The 6,717-nt window shown below is 46.1% G+C and overlaps 1 pseudogene across 1 annotated transcript; it reads right to left on the bottom strand.

The window, feature by feature from the left end:
* Positions 1-5,523: 5,523 nt before the first annotated feature.
* On the bottom strand, positions 5,524-6,109 carry LOC104673637 (annotated as a pseudogene). Its single transcript, XR_749533.2, has one exon. The product of XR_749533.2 is annotated as a prefoldin subunit 5 pseudogene (transcript).
* Positions 6,110-6,717: the final 608 nt, after the last annotated feature.

Below are 6,717 nucleotides of genomic sequence, written 5' to 3'. Positions count from 1 at the left end.
GAAAACCAGTTTTAACAAAAATACATTTATTTATTATTTTATTTATTTATTTATTTATTTTTTGAGACAGAGTCTCCCTCCGTTGCCCAGGCTGAAGTACAGTGGTGCAATCTCAGCTCACTGTAACCTCTGCCTCCTGGGTTCAAGCAATTCTCCTGCCTCAACCTCCCAAGTAGCTAGGATTCCAAGTGCGTGCCACTACACCTGGCTAATTTTTTTTTTTTTTTTTAAGTAGAGACCGCATTTTGCCATGTTGGCCAGGCTGGTCTCAAACTCCTGACCTCAAGTGATCCACTCACTCTGCCTCCTAAAGTGCTGGGATTACAGGTGTGAGCCACTGTACCTAGCCTAAAAATAATATATTTATTATTATTTTATTTTTTAAAACATAGAGACAGCTGGACGCAGTGGCTCACTCCTGTAATCCCAGCACTTTGGGAGGCCGAGGCAGATGGGTCACCTTAGGTCAGGAGTTCAAGACCAGCCTGGCCAACATGGTGAAACCCTGTCTCTACTAAAAATCCAAAAATTAGCTGGGCGTTGTGGTGGGCACCTATAATCTCAGCTACTGGGGAGGTTGAGGCAGGAGAATCGATTGAACCTGGGAGGCGGAGGCTGCAGTGAGCTGAGATTATACCACTGCACTCCTGCCTGGGAGACAGAGTAAGACTCTATCTCAAAAAAAATAAATAAATAAAATAAAAATAAAAATAAACCAAGAGTAGCAGTTTACGGTCTCTGCTACTCAGCAAATCCATCTTTTGGCTTCATTGTTTTGTCCCAAAGCTTCAATCAGGCTCTTGGTGACTGTTTACTGTCTGGTGTAAGGAGCAGGGCAGTGGCACCCTTGGTATTTATAGGAGGGCGATAGTTGCCTCCAGATCTGCTGAATGGGGCAGGCTAGTATTCACAGAACTTTCAGATGCACCAGACTCTAGGAAGAAGACAAGAGGAGACAGAAGAAATTAAATTAATCAGAGAAAGGAAAGACCCCATTTCCCTGATTTAATATGAGTTTGCTGAACCTCTAGAAAAATCCTCAAGCTGACTTGAACTTCCGTTTACGCAATCCTAGGAAAACAATGACCGTATAAGAAATGTTTGCACAAGCTTTGAGTTTTTTTTTTAAAACTCATAAATCCATAAATGTTGACATTTGTAACTCTTAATGTGAGCATTCTAAGAGGGTAAGTTCCATGCTTAAATTTATGAGGTTATTTTTCCTCCTTAGAATCAGAAGCGATAGCGTATTGTAAACAGAAACTGGCAGGCTCTTGCTCTCTGCCTCTCTTGCTTCTCTTCTCAAGCTGGGGTGTTTGCATTCAATCATAAAGGGTGTGATAAATTCTTAGAAACTGCATTAAAGCAGTGGCCATAAATGAAACTGCCAGTAAGAACGTGAAAAATAGAACTGGCTGCTTTCTGTAATGTCCCTGTGTGATCTTAGGTTTCTGGGGATTTTGTGCAAGTGTGAATTAAGCACTTGATTTTATTTTAGGAATCATGATGTTTGCATGAAACAAGCAAGGAAGGACAGAAAGAGAAGGAAAGAAAGAAACTGATTGAAGAAAAATACACATGGAACAAACTTCACATGAAAACAAGAGATTTTTTCTTTTTTTTGGGATGGAGTCTCACTCTGTGTCTCAGGCTGGAGTGCAGTGGCACGATCTGGGCTCACTGCAATTTCTGCCTCCAGGGTTCAAGCGATTCTCCTGCCTTAGCCTCCCAAGTAACTGGGATTACAGGCGTGCACCCCCATCCTGGCTAATTCTTGTATTTTTAGTAGAGACGGGGGTTTTACCATATTGACCAGGTTGGTCTCAAACTCCTGACTTAAGTGATCCACCCACCTCGGCCTCCCAAAGTCCTGGGATTACAGGTGTGAGCCACCATGCCTGGCTGAAAACAGAAGTTTGAAAAAAATTATTGAAAAACATTTTGCCTATGATTCCAATATCGTAAACATACTATAGGACTCCAAAAATCAACAAAATTATACTGTGATCCTGAAAGTATCTTAAGAGGCATTAAATATATAATGTCCATGAAGATCAGGTTGAACAGTGTGTTTTTTAAATATACATTTGTAAATGCTTTTTGTATATTACGGATATTAATTTCTTGTCTGTCATTCAGATTGCAAACAATTCTGCCACTACTTTGTATTGTTTTGGTAACTTTCCCCCACAAAATGTTACTTTTTAATGTAGTAGGATATGTGTAATTTTATTTTTGCAGTTTTGGCTTTCTTGTTTTGATTAAAATAGTCTCTTCAGCTCCCAAATTATACATATAGTCTCCTAAATTTTCCTTTGGAATTTTTAGGTGGTTTATTTATTTATTAATTTCTTAAATTTTTTGAGACAGAGTTTCACTCTGTCGCCCACCTGAGCTGGAATACAGTGGGGAGATCTCTTTGTGTGGCACACAAGGCCCCACCAGGGGTCTGATCTTGCTTGATGGGATCTTGATTTGCATAAACCATACCCCTGCTGGGATCCCACCTGTGGTAGATTGTGTTATTGTTGAAAATATTTGCTTTCCCTCCCTTGGGTGGATCATACCTCCCTGTCTTGCTGATATCACACTTGATGTCTGACTGGCAGTGCCTCTCTCTGGTAGTATTTTATATCCAGGGTGACCTTGTGACTTGCTTTGACCAACAAAATGTGGGTGGAAGGGATGCACATCATCTCTGGAAAGAAGCTTCAATAGCCAGCTGGTGGTTTTGCCATCTGTCACCTTCCACCACCATGAGACTGGCAATGTCCCAGATGGGGGTGGTTTGGCCAGCCCAGGTCCCAGAGTGAAGATGGCATGGATGAGAGCACAGACATTGAAATGGGCAAGCGGCATGAGCAAGAAATAAACCTTTGCTGTTGTAAGCCATGTAGTATTGAGGACTGTTTGTTACTGCAGCATAACCTGACACTTTCTGACTGCTACACCAACCTCACTGGTTTTGAGAGATTTTACCCGTTTTTTTTTGAGATGGAGTTTTGCTCTTGTTGTTCAGGTTGGAGCGCAATGGCATGATCTCGGTCACTGCAACTTCTACCTCCTGGGTTCAAGCGATTCTCCTGCCTCAGCCTCCTTTACAGGTGCCCGCCACAACACCCGGCTAATTTTTGTATTTTAGTAGAGATGGGATTCACCATATTGGTCAGCCTGGTCTCGAACTTCTGACCTCAGGTGATCTACCCACCTTGGCCTCCCAATGTGCTGGGATTAGAGGCGTGAGCCACTTCGCCCAGCTGAGAAACTTTACTCTTAAAGCCAAGTGTCAGCTTGTCATCTACCCATCAAGCAAGCTGATCTCCCCTACCCCAGCCACCATGACTTCAGAGACAACTCTTGTGGGTCCCTGGACTCCCATCAGCTGATATTATCAGGGACAACTGTAGCTGCAATTCAGATAATCACACAGTGGCCAACATTCCCAACCTCCTCCCGCCTCATTTACTCTTCCTGGGAGAAAGATTGATCTATTCCCCAGCCCTAGTTTCCTTTTTTTTTGAGACAGTCTCACTCTGTTGCCCAGGCTGGAGTGCAGTGGCACGATCTCAGCTCACTGTAGCCTCCACCTCCCGGGTTCAAGCGATTCTTGTGCTCGAGCCTCTCTAGTAGCTGGGACTACACGTGTATGTTACCCTGTTCAGCTAATTTTTGTATTTTTAGCAAAGACGGGGTTTCTCTATGTTGGCCAGGCTGGTCTCACACTCCTGACCTCAGGTGATCTGCCCAGTTAGGCCTCCCAAAGTACTGGAATTACAGGCGTAAGCTACCATGCCCAGCCCCTAGCCCTAGTTTCAACACATCCCTCCCTAATCCTTGATATTTGGGGGCTGGTCTCAGCCTGTACGTTTCTGGATTCACATCTTCCCCCAGGTACCTTGACAAAAGTGATCTTGGAGGGAGACCAGTGCCCCCCACTGACTTCCCGTGCATTCCATTTCAGTGTTACTAGGAAGGGGCCCCATGGCGAGTGTCACTGACGATTGGGCCGACACCGTCATCGTCAGCATAGTCTTCCCACAGCTCTGCTCCTTCCTTCTCCCCAGCAATCCTATCTCCTGTCTTGAGCTCTGGCTGGAAACTTATTAATTTCTGGAGTCAGCTCCCAGTCTCAGTTGTGTGTGGGCAGCCTACAGTCAGCAGCATCTGACATTACAGCCACGTCTCCCAACCCCAGTAGAACACTCTTCTCTCTTCTATCTTCTCCAGCTTCCCCATGAAGGCTGGACCCCAGTGTGGGCATAGGGCATTCTCGAACCGCAGACGGAAGACTCCGGCAGTCTTAGCTCGTCCATTGCTTCCCTGAGTGGGGCGGGGCCCCTTCCCAGGCTCTGCAGGGAAAGTGGCCACTGTCCCCACTCAGAGTACAAAGATGTCACCTTTCCCTCTCCCTTCTGGGCAGGCGTTCAAATGACTGTGCTCCCAGCTAGGAGATAATAAGTATGCATCATGGGAGAGGTATCAGTAATGAGCACCATTAATTTCAGGAGTGGGCCAGCTGCAGTGGCTCACACCTGTAATCACAGCACTTTGGGAGGCCAAGGTGGGAGGATCACTGGAGGTCAGGAGTTTGAGACCAGCCTGGCCAAAAAGGTGAAACCCCATCTTTACTAAAAATACACAAAAAAATTAGCCAGGTGTGGTGGCACATGCCTGTAACCCCAGCTACTCGGGAGGTTGAGGCAAGAGAATCTCTTGAACCCAGAGACAGAGGTTGCAGTGAGCCGGGATGCCTCCATTGCTCTTCAGCCTGGATGACAGAGCAAGACTCCATCTCAAAAAAACAAAAAAACAAAAAAACAAAAAAAATTTCAGGAGTGGAAGAGGTCACTTCCTGATTGCACATGACTTCCTGGAGGAGATGAGGAAGGTGTAGAACTCTAAAGGACAGGTGGGATTTTCACAGGTGAGAGAAAGAGGAAGAGCAGAAGGGCACTGCAGGTGTAGGAATGGCTCAGGCAAGGGCCTGGAGTGGGGCAGAGGCTGAGATCGGGAGTCTGGTGACTGGAGCAGAAGGGGGTGTGAGTAGTAGAGAGGTAGTGGACAGAAGCGGGTAGATCTGGGCTCCATCTCCCCAGGAGCCTGATAATCTTTACTTACAACAGGGATCCATTCTCCATTTATGTCTGTGTCTCCAGAACAGCGATGGAATTTTATGGTGCTTGATCCTTAGAAAAAATAAAAAAATAAAAAAGGACTGGAAACCCCCGAAACCTCCAGCTTGGTTTGCAGCGTCTTGGCTGGCTGTGGTGCTTGACCACGTGGCTTCAGCCTTTCCACAGAGACTGCTCTGACAAACAACAACAAAACTTTTTGCAAACGAGTATCTTCATGCTGGGCAAATTGATCAAATGTATTAAGAAATCGAAGTGGAAGACCCCAAGAGTAGCCCTGCTCCCTGTTGGCCCCTCCCCTGAGTTACCACCAATAGTGTCATTGTTGGGCTCTGAGCTCCACCTCATCCTCATTTGGACTCTTATGTTTTTCATTTCTTTTTTTTTTTTTTGCCCAGCTGGCACATTTATTGGCGTTAAGCACAAGACTCTTCCCAGCACCAGGAAGCCATGCCCAAAGGGTGTCCCTCTGCCCCATTTCTGCAAAAACTCTCAGGCCTTAGCAGTAGCCTGAGCTGCCCCCAGGGCTATGAGCTGCTGAATCTTCTGACTCATCATTTCCATGACAGCCTGTTTCATGGCGTGCTTCTCCTGAAGAGCTGGTTGGATTTTCTCCATCTGCTTGGTTAGAAAATCTATCTTCCTCTTGAAGAAGTCCTTGGCATCCTCAGCTGTCTTCTCTACATAGTACCCAGTTCCCACATGGATGAGCACATGTTCCACATCATGCAGCTTCCCAGGGACATACATAGAACTTGTCAGTGGGACATGTAATTCTTTCCCCTCGTTGCTCTTGTTCAGCACGTTCAGACAGTCCTTGGCTTCCACATACTTGGTCTGTACCACTTTGAGCTGGGCAATGGAGAGAACGTGGAGAAGAACTCCACTTCCTGGTCCAGCTGGTTCTTGAGCATTTCTAGTTGCGGCAGATGCAGCTCCGTGATGTTAATAGACTGCGCCATGTTGGGAAGGAGGACCAACGAAGAGATGCTTTTCATTTCTTTGCTCACTTCCTCAACTTGACCACATACCCTGAGGCCAGGGCTATATAATGTGTCCCCTGGATTTTGGTGCAGCCAGCTGCACAACCGATGCGCAGGCAGTGTCCCTTGGTGGGTGTCCACAGTGCCTCCTATTTAGGGTCCCTTCAGTGACTCTCAATAAAGATGAGGTCCCTCAGGAGACATGAGAGGCACAGCCCCTCATGAAGCTCTCCTAGCAGGCCTGGCCTCAGTGAGTTCACTGGCTGCCTTTGCCATCCTGTCCCTTGGGCCTGCTGGGAAGAGGAAGAGCTGCAGTTTCTCTCTGCAAAGCATCTTCCCTTAGGGATGGGCAGACCTATTTAGATCTATTTTTCTTTTTCTTTTTTTTTTTTTGTAGAGATAGGTCTCGCTATATTGCCCAGGGTGGTCTTGAACTCCTAGCCTCAAGTGATCCTCCCGCCTTGACCTCCCAAAGTGTTGGGATTACAGGTGTGAGCTACTGTGCCTGGTCTGAACTAATTTTGTTTTATTTTATAATTTTTTTTATAGGCCAGAGTGCAGTGGCGTGATCTTGGCTTACTACAACCCCCACTCCCTGGGTT

The sequence above is a fragment of the Rhinopithecus roxellana genome, chromosome 6 (genome assembly GCF_007565055.1).
Source record: "Rhinopithecus roxellana isolate Shanxi Qingling chromosome 6, ASM756505v1, whole genome shotgun sequence".
In the NCBI taxonomy this organism is placed as follows: Eukaryota; Metazoa; Chordata; class Mammalia; order Primates; family Cercopithecidae; genus Rhinopithecus; species Rhinopithecus roxellana.
This window is presented reverse-complemented; position numbering and strand designations above follow the sequence as displayed.